The following is a 17,493-nucleotide window of genomic DNA, read 5'->3' on the forward strand; positions in this document are numbered from 1 at the left end:
ACACTGTGGATTGCCACTCTGTGGAACGGCTACGATAGCCAAAGCAAGCTAACTGAAGAAGAAAGTACAACAACCACAGCAATTCAATTTTTACTCATCTCTGGCTCCTGCTGTGTATGTACAGCCCACAACTTCACCCATACATTTAACCTGTTTCTTCATAAAACCACCAACTCTTCCTGCCTGTCGTACATCGTGTTGGTTTATTCTCATGTGACGTGACAGAATTTGGGAGATTTCCAGTTTTGAGAGTCAGAACTCTGATCGTTGGTTGGACGGTATCTTTCCCTGTGTGGTGTGCTGTTTGGCTCATATTGTTGCTCTCCACACACTATAGGGGAACAACAGGATCTATCATTATCTGAAGTCATGTCTGTGGCTTCCTGGTTCAACATCGCTTAAGATTTTAGAAATCTTTGTGTGGGTCAGGTTTTAGCCCATTTTAACGTTTTTACATCAAAATTACATAAAGGCCCAAATAATGCACAGAAAATCCACCAGGTGAAGCCTTTAGATGCATTTTATGTTGTTTGCTGGGACTATTCTGGGACTTATTATAAAAACATGGCAGACTTAGACTCTCAACTAAAAGTTTGGATGGCTGTTTTTTGGGGGGGCAAACCTTTCTCTTTCTCCTCCTCTTATCTCCTCTTGAGTTTTTTCTTCTCCTCTACTTACTTCTCCCACTCTTCTATCATCTCCGCCCGTCTTCTCTCATGTCCTTTTTTTTTTGGGATCTCGTCTCGTCTTCTCTCGTCGTCAGAGACGATGACACAAAGCTCTATTCATACTGTTGAGTGAGCGCTCATTTTCTCTCTCTCGGCCCAGCTGTCTTGCCTCACTAGAATTAGAACTCTGGTTCTAATGAAGGGTCAGGTAGTCACGGATGGTACAGTTGCTGCTATTGTGCCTTCATGGTCGACGGTTATGTCCTCTGTTTTGTCATCTGCTCTGAAAGCAAAAACAGAGCACCAAAGGGTTTCTGTATGTAGTGCCTTGTCCTTGTAGTGACCTTGACGATTATTAGATTCTCAGTCCAGATGGACAGCTCTGGGGTCAACGTTGGGGCCTCATGGGGCCCATCAACTAAATGAAGAAGAGTTGAACGCTCGAATGTGACAAGGGTAGTATTACTACAAGAATATAAGTGATAAATGAAATGTTTCATTCTGTGTAAAAAACATTATTTCATGTATTTAGTTGTGCAGAAAAAAGACAAATACATGCCAATTGACGGATACAGAAATTGAACCAGGGTCACATACTATTTCTTGTATTATAGCATGTACTGCTGCAGCCCTGAAGAAGACTGTACATTGATTATAATATGTTAACAATAAGTACTTACTGTGTTGTGCTGTGTATACATTTATTAACTGTGTGAGTTTTGGTTTTCTTGAAGACACAAAAACTCAATTTCTTGAGCTGCTGCACGGACTGCTGCGGGTTTGAATTGGCAGAAAAGGCTGCAGGCCTGCACACAGCTAAATGTGTCATCCATTAGACACGCATGAAGTTTTGAAAAACTACATTTATTATAAATACTTAGCTCGACAAATGGAGGCAAATTGTGCAATATATCACCAGCCCAGATGTCACTTCCTCTCGGCTTTTGCCTGTGCAATAGAAAGCCCTCAGATTTGTGGAATGTACCACCTTTAGAAAATCATGAATTCCTTACATTTAGTTTAAAATATGAAGATTGCACTGATTCAAGGAGGTCTTTGTCGGAAATAGAGATATACTTTGGCACAGACCTCCACATGCACCGACAGCCCCACTAACTGAACCCCCTGGCATGCCACATCCACAGGAGAGAGCCAGCAGAACAGCCGCTTCTCTCCAGAACAATCGCAGGAGGTGAAGTGTGGCTCACGGAGTCGCCCCGTGTGATGAGTGGAGAGTATTGAAAGAATGTAAGAGGGCCTGAGCTACAATCACTCTGCAGTCAGACAAGAGAAGGAGGGGAAAAAAACTCTGAGCCAGATTAAAATAAGAGGGGCTGAAAACACAGCGTGGTGTGTATTTATGTGAGCATGCATGTGTTTATGTTCTAGTGGAGGGAAGAAATGTGTGTGTGACGGAACTCGTGTGTTTGTTTCTATGTTTGCAACTGCTTGTTTCACAGTCATTTCACTGTGTTATATGGTTTCTTAGAGCTTGTTGAGTAGCTCTGTGTGACCACACAGGCGTGCAAACAACATTGAGACACTTTGGCTCTAACTATCTGTGTCAATTTGCAGCTGGATTGGCTGCAAGGGAACAGTTCTCAGACTTCATTGCAGATGTGTTAGTTTAACATGTGGCATGTGATGAAATGGTTTATTTGGGGTTCTTTTGCAGATGTGATTTAATACACTGACAGATTTCTCTCTGTTTGTAATTGCTTACTTTTAACATTGTATGTTACACAAAAATATACATATTTAGCCTGCTTTTTCACCTAAGTTGTCAAATATAGCAGATTGATCAGTGGTCCCACAAATCAATTTATGACACTTTATGCATCCTTCGGGTGTCATTTCCGTATAATACCCTTTTGCTATTTAATGATGAGGTGGTGAAGTCAGGAGATGTTGTAGAAATAGCCATGGAAATCAACTTTGCATAGCGGTCAGGCCAATGGATGGCTCAAACAAACATGAGACTTAAATACACAAGAGCAGGGTTTGATTCCTGAAAACTAATAATTTTAATGTTCCCACTCCTTGAAGTATTCAACCGTTTTGCATCGTTCAACACCTTGTGTATAAAAAAAATATAACGCCTTGTGTTTTTAAATGGCATGTTTGTGGGTCCAATAAGCAAAAGAAAAGACTCACAGAGAAGAACCAGGAGGCGTCAGTTCTTACAGTCTTTTTAAGGTTTGGTTTGATCTGTAAGGCTCTGACATTTAATTCAGAATGTTTTGAGAAGTCATCACATTGGGTTGAAGAAGTGATAGTTTGATTTGGCTTTGCTCTCCCAGTGCTCACAGACCTGACTGCCAATCCAAAGGGAATGGAAAGTTGTTTCCCGTTGATGTTTCGTCTCTTGTTACTCTGCAGCTTTATTTAATATGAGCGAGCTGCCAATGAAGGATTTCATTTAAAAAAACACTTTATCGGAGTGACACGCCCACCATTACAGAGCACTCGATGACAATAATTATCTTTAAACATCTTCATTAAGGCAGAGAAAATACACATAAAAGCTACCACAGCCTTTAATTACAGCAAAAGTATTGAAGATGACTTCATCCTTTCTTTGTCTTTAAAAAATGAAAAGTTTGTAGTATTTTATGTGTTACTCACTGGCAACGTGACATAATCAAGATCTGTGAAGTTGTGTTTTAAAGCGCTTTACATTAAGATGTTTTTTCGCCTCGCAAGTGCCAGAAAAAATTGATTCATGAAATTTTTTTATATATATATTTTTTTATGGTTTTGTTTTAATGTTCTGTCCTCTATATGTTTGTTTCTTTGTGTTTTTTGCTCTCGGTGCAAGGCAAATTTCCCTGGGGGCTATAAAGGTTTCATTCATTCAAAAAATCCATTCAAGAATTGGAATCAGGACACTTTAGTGAGTTCCTTTTCCCCCAAATCTTTCTTGTGGTTTGCAGCTACACATCTCAAACATGACCTCCCAAATGGTTTGTCGGTACCAGAGTCACGTCTGTAAAATGTTTCTGTTGGGTCTTAAATCCAAAGCAAGCCTTGGGGCTGAAAAAAAAAGTTAAACTGACTCACGGCAGAAACGGCAAAAGAGCTGAGTGTGTTATTCAACATGCTGCCGTCAGAGGAACCACTCGGTAATACAGCATTTAGTTTCCCATTATGAGAGACTTATGGAGGCCTTGTATATATCAAAATGTGTAGAGGCAGTTCATCAATGTTTGAATGCCGCTCTATACTAAGTGATGACAGGTGCACATTAAGAAATAGTTGATAGGCACAGCTGGGCTGCAGGTTTGTGTAAAGTTGCACAATGACTTTCCTCCAAACTCAAATGTTTTGGGTGGTTAAGGTCGATTAACTGTGTTGTCTTTGGATGCAGATTTTCTCATATGCAGTGTAAACCTGAGCTACTTTTTCTAAAATGAAAAAAAACAAAACGTGATTCTGCATCGTTTTTTTTGATTCTTCGTTTCCTCCCACCTGGCTGTCACATTTTCTGACGTTGAAAGAAAGCGAACATACTGTACCATCTCCGTGCAGAATAAAACACTTAGTGAGACAGGACTGCACCGGCCTCCTTTTAAAAAAAAAAAAAAAAAAAAAATCTGCGACTGACCGGGTGTGTTTGAGTCTGGTGATTGTCAGCAGTGGCTGCTCAGTTCAAAGGCTTCAGTCCTATATAATGATAGGCAGACAAGACGGAGCGAACAGATCCCCCATCCACCAGATGTGGAGTCTGACATACTCCAGTGTCTGTGCTGTCCTTCTGCAGCCTGCAGCTACACACTCTGACATGACGGCTGAATGCATGCACACATAGGCATGAAAAAGTGGAATTTAAAGGAAATCTCTACTTTATCAAAGAAAGCTCAGCTCTTCATTCCTTTGCTCGTCTGTCTCTACTCCTGTGTCATTCCTTTGCCCTAAATGGCTTCCCAAAACACGAGTTTACGGCTCTCATCAAACAGCTCAGAAACCTGTGAAGTCTCTCCGAAGTGTGTGCGTCATTAGACTCTGACTGTAGCCTATCATCAAAGACTTGGATAGAAATGTAGAAATTCCTTCATCTTTGTCATAAACTTCTGATAAATAGCTCCGTGCTCTCACAAGCTATGCCGTCGCTTTGATCCTAACTGGTTTTTTGTGTCCGTATTTGTCACTGTGGATCCCAAACGATTGGACGTTCAGTAGCATAGCAGCCCATTCCTCAAAACTCGGCTTCTCCGGGGCCTTTTGAAGATGAGGGAGAGATTGTTTGTGTTAGCTTGAACCAGACCTTATCCCGTCTAGGATTCTATGTTTAGAGAAGGGCCCAGGACAGTGTAACTAGTATACACACTGTTACATTATATACACTGACAGGAGAGAGAAAACTGATTCATGCACAGTAAGTCTATTAAGTGAAAAATATTTGTTCTGATACTGATTCCAGCATCAATAAGGGCTGTGTTGCTAGCTTAAAAGCTGTCAGGATATGTCACTCAATAAACTGATTTGGTACGCTGCCATATCAGCCTCTTAACAAATCAACATTCTTCTTACATTTCAAAACAGTCGCCTACTGAGCATTGTGGATTCTTCTAACGGCTAGCTAACTGTTTTAGAGCTGCAAAGGAAAATTGTGTTCTGCAAGCTAACGTTACTCAAAAAGAAATATTCGCAAACGGTATTAATACATTTTAGGGCTGGTCAAAAATAAAGTACTGGCATCTTAAAAACTTTGGGGTTCTGGTGGCGCAGTGGTTAGTGCGCACGCCCCAATCCGACCTGTGGCGCCTTGTCCCGCGCATCATTCCCCGCTCTTTTGCCCTGATTTCCGACTCTATCCACTGTCCTATTCTAGGTAGAAAACAAAACAGTCTATCAGGAAGGAGATATTTTCATATGTTTGAGGGTGTTTCTTCTTCGCCAGAAAGGGAGGAAAAAATCTCCAGGTGGAAAAGAGAAAAAGACACAACACTACTTATGAAGCATCACATTAACATCAGAGCTTGATGACATTACTGTAAACACTTTCCACATGCTTTCACCGTCTCCTCGTCCATGTCCTTCTTCTCTCCTCTGCGCCTGTCCTTCCCCATCTATTTGACTTCCTTTCTTCCTTCGTCTTGTCCCTCTCTGTCTCTCCTCTCGTCCCTCCTGCCTCTGTGTTGTTTTATTAAGGAATGCTGCACACTGAGGGGAGCATTTGATCTTACTGCTGCTTTGACCTTAAGATTGAGGGAGGAGGAAGAAGAAGAGGAGGTGGACGAGGACAAGTGGGGGTGGGGGGTGGGTTTAAGGCTGCATGTGTCCCCAATTACACCACTGAGATGGCAGACTAATTCACTGCGACTGGTGGACGGGAAAGAGACGCCTAATCAAGGCCAGAGTATCCCAACCTGCTGCCAATTCTAACACATACACAGACACTGCAGATGGAAATGACACACACACACACACACACACACACACACACACACACACACACACACACACACACACACACACACACACACACACACACACACACACACACACACACACACACAGGCTGGCTCATGACAAGAGCCATCACACAGCTCACCGCATTTAAAAGCTAATATTGCACACATTTATGTTGCCCCTCCCTCTCCCTTTAACGTTGCTGCACAGCAGTCTCATAAAACTCTCCACTAAATGAAATACACGTCACAGCTAATAGATGCAAACCAGCTAATGCAGCAATTACTAGACTGCTTTGTTAAGTCAGGGAATTCTATTCTAATGACTTATATTTCTGTACAGCGAGATGTTGCTGTACATGTAGTTCTAAATACAAGATCTGGAGGAATGCAGTCATCATATAAATCCACGGAGAAAGCTCCGGTCCATTTAAGGTCAGGCTGTTTACTTTTTCAAGACAAAGCAAAATATTGAAGACAAAGATCACAATAGTGAACAGAGAACTTGAATTAGAAAGCAGATAAAATAACCTTAAAACAGGACATCGACTATGGCACTGTCCTATGACTGCTTAATGGAAAGGAAGCTGTCGCTTGACTTTGCTGAGTGCTGTGTTGCAAACATGTACACGTGCATTTAAAAACATAAATTATGTCAAAAGTAGTAATAAAAATGGGCGCCAGATGGCCCAGCGTTATGTCACAGGTCCCACGTACAGAGGCTGTAGCAGCAGCGGCCATGGGTTTAGGATCCGACCTCGGCCCTTTGCTGCATGTCATCCCCCACTCTCTCTCCTCCAAACGTTTCCTGTCTCTCTTCAGCTTTACTGTCAAATAAAGGCAAAATTGGCAAAAAAAAAGTAGTCGTAAAAAATAGCTGTAGGTCACATTTAATACCACTGTTTTGCCACATAATGACATTTCTTGGTAGCGTTGTGTATCTGGAAAAATACAGATGTGTGGCATACTAAAGACCAGAAGAGAAACTGGCATTTGTCTGGAAAAAAAAAAGGAACAAAAAAAAAAAAAAAAGAGTGAAACAGTCTCTGTTTCAAAGCTCTGGCAGCGTGTTGAGAAGTCGGGAGCAGAAATAACATATGAAGGTGTGCAGCAGGACCTGGGCTCTTGCACTCGGAGAGATCCTTACAGATTCAATCTCTGCAACCTGGCAGATTTTTTGAGCCGGAAATGAGGTAATACAATAGAGATCTTTGTGCCCGTAATACTCCGTTTTACGCCTTTTTTTTCCCCCCCCTTCTTCTTCTCCGTGCCGCCATCTGCCTATCCTCCTTTCCATCGTCTGGGGTGGAGGTGGAGGTGGATCAGCCGTGAAGGGTGTGTTTGAGAGAGAGCAGGGTTTACGGGAGGTGAAGTGAGACTGTGTTTGGAGAAGCGGACTGGGATGCTTTACAAGGTGTGCTTAGTCAGCCCCTGCAGCCGTCATCTGGAGAACCAAGATGGAAATTACAACAAGGTTTGGAAACGTGAGAAGAGCTGTGATCATCTTTGTCTCCCGCGGAAAGATTCGGTGTCTGTCTCTGCGGCTATTGCTATTTTGGTCTTATTCATTTATTCATCCCGTTTGAAAAACATCCAGGCTCTCTCAGATTCCCTCTTTGAAGTTCTCTGTTAAAAAATGACGACTTTGTGTGGAAATGTTTTTAAAATCTGGAGAACTTTTACGCTAAATAAAAAGTGTCCAGATAAAGTGAGATCAGTCAATGAGCGTTGTCTGAGACTTCAATGTACAAGACAAACTTTAACTTCACTTAAAGGCAGGGTTGGTCATTTTCTCCAGAATACACTTTTTAAGATTTTGGTTGAAATTGTCTTTAGGTCCTGACAGAAATGAATAACTCATGTGCTCTGAAAAAAGGAACAGAGAAAATCGGTCATCTGTATCAGTTGTAATCCTGTCTGCCACGAGGTACCAATCTGATGAACCAATCAGACGCCTCCCTGTCTCCCTGTTTGCTCTCTACCTTTAGCGTGCACTAGCCCACACTCAAAGCGCGTCACCAGTGACGGAGTTTATATTGTGAGTTTGTTGTTGGCCGTTCAAATAGTCAAGTTTTTTTTCAACATGTATGCTAGTTTTCAATAATTACCAACCCGGCCTTTGAGCAAGATTATTTAAACTTCAGGGGTTTGTTAAACATCTGCAAAGCATGTACATTTAAAGAGGGGAGAATTAGTAACACCATTTCTGTTTATACTCTCTAGACGCGTTAATTTTTAAATCTTTTTTTTTCCACTGTTATTTTTCTCCCTCACCTGATGTCTTCCTCCGTTTTGCTCTGTTTTCCGTCGTTCACCTCGTCCTCCTCCGCAGCTTTTCAGGACTGGGTTTTATTCACACGTTGTTCTTTTGCTCCTCGCTCGCTGATGCTTCCAGACACACACACTTTAAACATCTTCCAGTCTGTTTCCATCCGGCAAGTTTCCCACAACGTCAAGTTTACTTTTTATCATCTCAACAGTTTTTTTTCACCGCTTACATCTGCTCGACATTTTCCCCCCTCTCCTTTTCTCTTTTGTTCCTCTCCTTTTTTATATTGGTGCTCTTTCTCTTTCTTTTTTTGTTTCACTGAAGAAGATCCAAAGCAGGTGTCTTTCTCATCGTCCTGACATTTACAGATGAGTTAAAGGAGAATCCCCCTTAAAAACAAGTTTAACACCCATATTGTAGTGTAGTGTACGTACTGTATATGCATGCAAAGACAGAAGATTTGAATAGATGCAGAATCTCTTTGGACAAATACAGCCCAGTAAGGAAGCTTTTTGAGCCCCTGAATCTCTGAAATCATCCCTCACATTCTTCAAAACACTTCTCTATGTCTTTGTTGCGACTTAATCATGTTAAATTAACTTTTCAAGTGTGAGTAAATAAGTAAAACTTTATTTATATAGCATGTTTAAAACACTCAGTATGACAAGCAGGACGACGTTAAGACAAAAACAAACAACGCACAAGAAAGGGTTTACATGAGGGCTCGTCTGTACAGGTGAGCTTTTTAGATGCTTCTTGAATCTGGCCGAAGATCCGGCAGATTTGATGGAGTTCATTTCAGAGAGCTAAAACAACAAAAATCACGATCACTGTGGGATGAAAAGAAGGCCAAGATTAGATGATGTGAGGGGACGAGAGGTGTAATATTGAAAGAGGAAGTCAGAGCTGGAGGGGAGGTCCCGCAGGGCTTTGTACCTGGGTATACCGGATTGTGTAGTTGATTCTGAATTTTATTGTAAGCCAATGAAGAAAGGCAAGAACGGGGAAATGTGGGGAGGACGGCCGGTTTGTGTGAATAATTTAAACCTAAACAATGCAAGAAATTGTAGATATCCTATTTATGAAAGATTTTGATTTGTGTTAATCAGAGTCAGAAATATTTCATTGATACCTCGGTAGAAAATAGCCATACAGAGAAATAATCGAAATAGCTATACCTCACAGTTCTTTAAGGATGGTTGTATTGAAGCATCTTAGATTTTAGGACAGCAAGTGATACCTGCTTTTTCTTGTAAGCGCTAAAGTTAAGAGTGATTTTTGCTATCAAATCAACATTTCTTCACATCTAGTTCTAGCTCAATGTGATATTTTACAAAGTTGATCCTGAATGAGTGCATATTATTCCTTGGAAGAAATCCATGAACTTGTCAAATGTAATTATTGACCAGTCTGTTTTTTTTTTTTTTTTTTGTGGTAGTGGATGTGGAAAACAGTCCAGCCAGATTTCTCTGCCTCTAAGTGTTTTGGACGTCGGCGGTGTGGGTTTGTCTCAGTCTTCCCTTTGGAGACTACAAAGGTCCCACTTCTCCTTCCTTCCTTCCTTCCTCTCTTATCTCTTCTTTTTCACTCTTCTTTGCGTCTGTCTTCCTCATTAGCTGTCTACATTTTTTCTCTCAAAACAAGTTCAGGAATGTTGCTGCTTATTTTGCTAACCTGGGATGAGGAGAGGGTTCCCACAGAGCATCGGAGTGATTGACAAGGAAGCGTGCAGGGAAAGTCTCCGTGGTTCTCTGTTGGCAGCCCTGACTCGGTCTCCAACGTAGAGCTGGAAGAACCAGAGAAAAAGAATAACACAGGACGTTTTTACTGGAATGAAAAGTTTGTGTTCTTCCTGAGTTTCTCTCTCTGTTCCATCTGTCTTGATCACTTGTCTCCTCGTCCACTGCGTGCTCTGTGCTTGTCCTCATTTCAACACCCCCCCCCCACCCCCCCCCCATCCAGTCTAACTTTTGCTGTGGCGCTGAGTCTGATTTTTGTGTGTGTGGCTGTCATCCACCAGCGTCAATCATTCAGAGCTGACTAAGAGTAATAAGTTGATGGAGACAGGATTTCTCACGCCCAGTTTTCCAGAGGCCTCGCAAAATTATTTGGCAAATTATCTGTGCAGACAGAAGACGGTAATTATTATTTAAATTTTTTTTAAAGATTTTTTTTTTGGGGGGCTTTTTGTGCCTTTTAATGTAGAGATAGGACAGTGGATAGAGTTGGAACTCAGAGAGAGAGAGCGAGAGAAAGAGAGAGGAATGACATGCGGGTAAGGAGCCACAGGTGGGATTTGAACCTGGGCCGCCCGCTTGGAGGACTACAGCTTCATACATGGGGCGAGCGCACTAACCACTGCCCCACCAGCGCCCTAAAGATGGCGATTATTGTCCCGTTCTTCACATATAACTTTAAAAATGGCCGCTGGAGTGAAGAGAAAATCAGAAATGTGCATTGCTTTCACATCCATACACAGACAGATTCGTGTAGAACTACGCATTTGATGTTTGTGCAGTGTTTGCCACACATAACCTTGACATGTGGGGGTGATGATATTTACACCCAACGACCAGTGAGCAACTGGTGTGATCCATGTCCATGTCATGAAGCTGCTTCATACTCGTCTCTGCTCTCCAGTATGTTCTTGACTACACATTTGTTGTACTGTGAATGCATCCAATCACACGCAGCATTGATCTTTGCAGTGTCAGACCTCAGGTCAGATGGCGGCAAGTCTCCCATGGTTAGGTGCATGTTTGAAAAGGCAAGTCGGGAAGATTTCAGGGGGCAGCCTGACATTTTCTAGATAAATTTATCCATGCATGTTTGAAAAAGGTTTATGTCATTCTCTGGGAAACGTTGATGTGCATTTAAATTTAAAAAGACTTCAGCTTGATGAAAGACCGTCCAGCAGCGTTCTAGATAATAACGCTGCTGTCTTCTAAACGACACCATTACAGTGCTTGACGTGTAATTTAAGTCAGAATCCATAGCTTTAAATGTCACGCTCCGTCGTTCATTCACATATCTGTCCTAAACACTCCCATTGTTTCAAAACCGGCCTGTCAACACTTTCTAAGTCACTAAAACATCCCACAGACAAACGGAGAGCCGGCCTCGGGAGTGAGGAAATACCAGTAGACCCTAAAGAGAAGTTTTTGGAATGGCTCCCGGCTCCACCGTAGTCACATGATGTCTTAATCCGAGTCACGTTTAAAACCCAGCAGCATTATCCTGACGTTCCCAGAATCCATCATGCCGGGGGCCTCTCCTTTTGAATTTGTCATCCTTGAGGAATCCGGGAATGCCGACAGTGAGCTTAGGAGTGTGTGCGAGTCCCTGACTGCACCTGAGCACATATACATACACACAGGCGATATGGCATGCGTCCTATTCGCAGTATTCACACTGTTGGCACACACGATACACTATTTTCGGGAAAGTCACGCACGAAAGGCCGAGCGAGATGACTATATTCATGACCCACACACAGACAGACAGCCTGACTGACTTTAACTTAGAGGTCTTAAATCTTACACCCGACCCGTGGTACAAACAAGACATCAACACGGACGTAATGTTAACGTGCACCAGGTTCACTTTTGCTTGTGCACAGAAAGCTGAAGTAGCATGCTCTGCAGTTCAGCGACACACTTACACACAGGTGTGATGACTCCATTCACATTCCACAGAGATGAACCGACAGACGGCTACCTCTGCAGATTACGTCAAGGTCTCAGGGCTCAGACGATCTGCTTTGGAAGAGATCGGGTTTTCCAGAAAGCTGAGTGCTTGCACACACATGCTCACACACACACACGCACTAGGACTGGACCTGTCAGGTGAAAACAGATGAGCTGCACAGTAGGTGGTAACATGCTTGCGCACATTCCTCACTAGGCTGCTTACAGCGCTGGTAACGCGAGCCAAGGGGAGCCTCGCCCCAGAGAGGGCTAACCTGGTCTTATACAGCAGCGTGGTTTCTATGCAGAGCTTCGCACGGACAGCAGGGTTTAACTCAAAGAGACCAAATGTAAAATAAAAAAAGGGGGTTCATAGTTATCTGTCTGTGGATGAGGGTGCAACGCATGGTGATATCCCATCGAATCGTTGACAGGATGTTCTTGAATCAAATGGAATCCTGAGACCTGTGAAGATGCACAGTCATGTTTTACAATTAGAAAATCTGGAAAAACAGTCGTAACCCACAAGATAACAACAGCTTCTACCCTGAGAGTGACGTCAGAAGAGAACAACTGCCATATCAATACGACAACCACAATAAACTTACATATTACGGCAGATCGTTGTTTTGGTTTTTTTACTTCAAAAAGTCCTTCCCTCTTCCTCCATTGTCCCCAAAGTGTTAAACAATGACCTTAAGTTTCATACAACATTTATTGACAATTTGTGTTGATGCCAAATTCTAGTTCCAAATAGAACACGGCTTTCCAAAGTATGTCGAGGAGGTTGCATCAAATGTCCTTTCATGCTCATCTTTTACTAACATGTTAGAGCAAATATTGTGTTGTAATTTGAGTTTCTTCTTTCTCTTCTTGTCTATTGTTCTGATCCAAAAAAAGGGCCTTGTTGTGAGGCAGCCTCCTGTCATCTACCCTGCTCACATCTCTTTCCCCCCCTCTCAGCTTCTCTCTCTCTCTCTCTCTCTCTCACTCGCCCCTCTTCTGTGGTCTTATAAGGTTACAGAGCAGAACTTTCTGAGACGCTGCAGGACTGTGTGAGTGTTTGTTAGTGAGTCCTGTGTTCTTTGGTCCATGATGTCCTCCTCAGGTGAACACTTAGCCTGCTTTTATTCCCCCTTTATGCTCCAGTTGAGCCTGAGAACAAACACCTTAACACACACACAGAGACACACTAGCAGGTGCACTGCAGATTCGAGACATTGCAGTGTCGATATTTTGTCCTACTTCAGGATTTTCTTCTGACTTTTTATCAACTTAATAAAAGCTTATGAAGCATTTCTCGCCCCTGCAGACTTTGTTGCAGCAGTGTTGTTGTGTTGCCAGATCTCAGCCGGTTTTTTTTGGCAGCTACAGAGTTATCCTTCGTTGTGTGTGATGAACATCCAAATGGTAATAAACTGGGATTCCTGTGACTTGAAATGTTTTCAATTATTTCCAGTCTTATCCAGTCCTGTAGCTGGACACCAGTCCCTGGTCTCTGTGATGTCCATGTATGTCCAGTGTAACACTTATTTACATGCACCTCAATGACAGTGAATAAACTCTTCAGCCAACTCAAACCTGGACTCTGGGACAGCAGCCCACTTCTTAAAAAGCTATTTTTTACGAGCGCCTTTACTCCAAGTTTATTAGGAAGTTTTTATTTTCTTCCTCTCCCCCCTCCTCTCTCTCTTCATGTTTATTCTTCACTCTCACATTTTCCAAATCCTCTTCCCTCCATTTTTTTCTCCTACTCTGCTTTTCTTCTTTTGGTCACTCCCTCAACCTTCACCATTCTTTCCCTCTCTCTCAACATTTTCTAAAATCTCTATCTTTTTGCCAACTAGGCTGTAGCTTTTTCTTAATTTCCCAATCCTGATAATCCTAATAATTAATTTAGGGTACTTGAGCCCGATGTGGTGCTAAGTTTAGTTGTGGACTCAGGCCACAGTCGGATATCAACTCCCTTTACTATTCTTATTATATTTAAGTTCTTGGTCAGCTATAACCGAGAATCACATTCATACTTTTTTTTAGGTCTACCTGAAGAAATTAGAAATAGTTTTGAATGGATAAACTAAAGCTGGAATTAAAAGATTTTTCAGGAGAAATGCATCATTAAGAAAAAAAAAAAAAAAGAAAAGTGTAAGGAGGATGTCTGGTGCTTCTCAGAGGACTGGCTTAGCAATGGGAGAAATTTAGTTACTTTCACAAGGACAATTTGACATGGGACTGCAGGATCTGGGAAGTGAACCCCTTGTCTTTCAAACGAGAGATGACCGACTCTACCACTGATCCACAGCAGCCCTAAGTCTAAGCCTACAGCAGCATAACTGGGTATTGGTTCAAGCCTGAGCCAGCACTAACTATCAGTGTTATCAAAAAGGAAGGTTGAAAGCCTGTTCTGAGAAGTGGACCCTCAGGACCAAACTGGTCTTTCGAGAGGAGAGGGGCCTGACAATTGCTGGCTCTTCCTCCCGTACTACTTTTTGAAGACCCTGAATACTAAAAGTTAGTCTACATACTGCAAGTGCAATGTTCTAGAGGTGTAATAAGGAAGCAAGATATCTAACCTTGCCTTTACAAAGAGCTACGTAGGTAGTATTTTTAAATTCTTCAAATCAGAGAATGTAGTTTGGGAGAAAAATGACATAATAACCGAGTTCTTGTGACTACTGATGAAGCAGCATTTAGTAAAAGCTGGAGAGTTGTGGAAGACTTGTTAAGGTAATCCCCCGCAGAGCTTATTGGTTTTGGTTGTTGGAAAAATGGTTTCCTCCTGTCTCAAAGCCAGACAAATCTGTAGAGTTTGTACATTCAAAGGTCTGATCCCAGACAATCGATGGATGGAAAGAGAGATCTGTTGAATAACTGGAGAGGGAAATGATTATCATTCCTGAATGTTCCTCTTAACAACATATCTATCTTTCACCTCTTTAAGACAGAAATCATACAGAGCTGTATTGATGGAATGGGGGGGTTTGCTGTTTTTCCAGATAACCCCCAGAGTTAGGTCAGTTTTCCAGTTAATAGGGGAGAAAGAGGACCTTGGGAGAGGCCTTAATAACAGAGCGGGAGAGCTCATACATCATCGTCACTCACCACACCAACCAGCCTGGCTCCAACACAGCCACTAGACCATAAAACAGCGCATTAGTTGCTATGCATAACCACTCAAATTGAACATTTCTGATTTGGCAAAGCTTTCCCTTAAAGGCTTCCGCTTTTCCACTTTCTTGTCTGTGCGTCGGGCCTCTCTCTTATTCCCATGCCTTGAAGTTTCAGGGTCTGCTCTCATTCCCATACGCTGCTGTCATAGTTAAATCGTACCAAATTCTCAGAGCTTTATAGGGGTTAAGCGTGCGTCCCTGTGTGATTTTTATCATCAGAAGCCAAACACAGCTGGGCGAGGATCAGAATGTGCTCTCGTTTCTCACTGTCTGTGTGGAAACTTGATGTCTGGACTTCTCAGAGGCGACTTCGTGTTAAACATTTACTGTATGTTTTGCCACAAGGATGCCAATTGACTGGCACTTGGTTGAAAATGAGAGATGTCAGAAAAATGTCAGCTCCATGAAATGTGTAACACCACCCAAGATGTGACTGTGCTCCTAAAATTACTTTAGTCAAATATGATTTTTTATGATAATGTACGTGGCCATATCAAAATGACCATTTGAATTTTAACACATAGCTGACCTGTGATGGAAAGACGACGAGGATGTGCTACTGTACTTTAAGCACCATGACAGTTGAGATAATCATCTTTTAATCAAAAAAAAAAAAAAAAAAGGGATTACATGTAATCATAGCAACAGTAGTTCTTGGGAGTGGCTGTTGTAAAATAAAAAAGATGGAAATGGTGAACAACTAGTGTTAAAGCACCAAAAAACTGCTCGGGAAGGGAGAAGGTCAAAGAGGCCAATGATGGCTCATGATTGGGAAAAAATATACCACAGCCTCGTGTTGAATTCAATTTATTTTCAGTGATTCATACCTTCAGACCTATACTATATTAAAGATGTTGATCTTTAATATATGCATGCTTGGTTAACATATGAGAATCCAGATCATGATCAAATCAGAGCTGGAACCAAAACCTTTGATTGAACCTGACACAGGCGATGTAAAGCCGTCTATTTTAAGGCCCCTTTTAACAAATGGGCGTAATGCAATTGCTTCCCTCTGTTCCTGGGAAACTTTAGAAAGCTAATCTCAAAATTACTCGGCAGTTCATCCCAGATATTCCACATGATTGTCTCTGTTAAAGAGAGCTAACAGATGTGACCTAAATAGAGGAGAACGTGGAAGAGAGAGAGTAGAAGTAGAAATAAGTCTTGCTTGACAACTGTATTCCTTTCAATAAAAGCTAAAAGCTAATCGCTAATTTGTCACTAAATCAACCGAAATAATTTTCCTAGCATCAATTTTGATACTCTGTTCATGGTTTTAAGCAGAAATTTTGTAATGTTCGCCGTTTCCATCGTCGTATATTCTAGGCTTTGCGGCTTTTCATTCTCATTTATGACTGCACATTTAAAATATTTAAAGTTTGGACGGAAGGGTCGCCAAAAGACGCAGTATCTTTGTGCTCATGCAAGTTGTGATGAGCTTCCTTATAAAATCAATGAGATTTTATTGACAAATGATTAGCAGATTATTGTCACATTGATTGGTAGAAAACTGATTTTAAAAAACTGTGATTTATAGCCTTATGAAATCACAAGAGCCACTGTTTAATCCTGCAATAATACTTCACCTCAAAGAGCGTCTAACTGGGGTTTCACACTAGGGACCTGGGCCCGGATCTGAGGACGCTTGACCCAAAGTTGTAGAGGTGGTCTCGGGCATGATTCATGTGTACTCAAGTACTGTCCACGGGAGTTGACGGCTCCTTGTATTCACGCAGCACGGGCCCGTTTTGTTCTCTGAGCTGCACGGTAGATGTTGAAGTAGGACGAGTTATTGGAATCTCAGAACTAACAAAAACATCTACAGTTAGCAGGATGGATTCAGTCTGTGAGTGGTTGCCATGGTTACTTCTTCAGCTTTCTGCTTTTTGGTGGATTCATGCTCTACAATCGTGCCTAATGTGAAAACGCCCTCAGGATACTGACATTTCTCCTCAAACTTCTGCAGCTCTGTGTCATTATTATAAACTTCCTTGTCGTACACCTCTCCTTTTTTTTTTCCCCCTCCTCCACCCAACTTCCCGTGTATTCTCATGTCCAGCCCCCCCCCCACCTCTATTAAACTCTCACCTGGCTGCACTCAGATAGCTCCGTGTTAGTTAAGCTAGTGAGCTGCAACTTCCCCCCTTCTCCTCTGTCCTTTGTGAACCAAAAAAGAGCTCCGTGTTTCTTCGAGCCCATCCACCCAGAACGCTGGGAGAACCTGGACTCACCTTGGGGCCAAGACATGCTACACAAAAGGTCATTTTCTTAGCTCCTATAACACAC

At 42.1% G+C, this 17,493-nt stretch overlaps 1 protein-coding gene across 1 annotated transcript in view; it reads left to right on the forward strand.

Annotated features, from left to right (window-relative positions):
• ror1 (receptor tyrosine kinase-like orphan receptor 1) overlaps positions 1–17,493 on the forward strand; it is a 140,784-nt gene that overhangs the window by 78,853 nt on the left and 44,438 nt on the right. The gene's annotated exons all lie outside the window — the stretch shown is intronic.

This window comes from Labrus bergylta, chromosome 6, assembly GCF_963930695.1.
Source record: "Labrus bergylta chromosome 6, fLabBer1.1, whole genome shotgun sequence".
Lineage (NCBI taxonomy): Eukaryota > Metazoa > Chordata > Actinopteri > Labriformes > Labridae > Labrus > Labrus bergylta.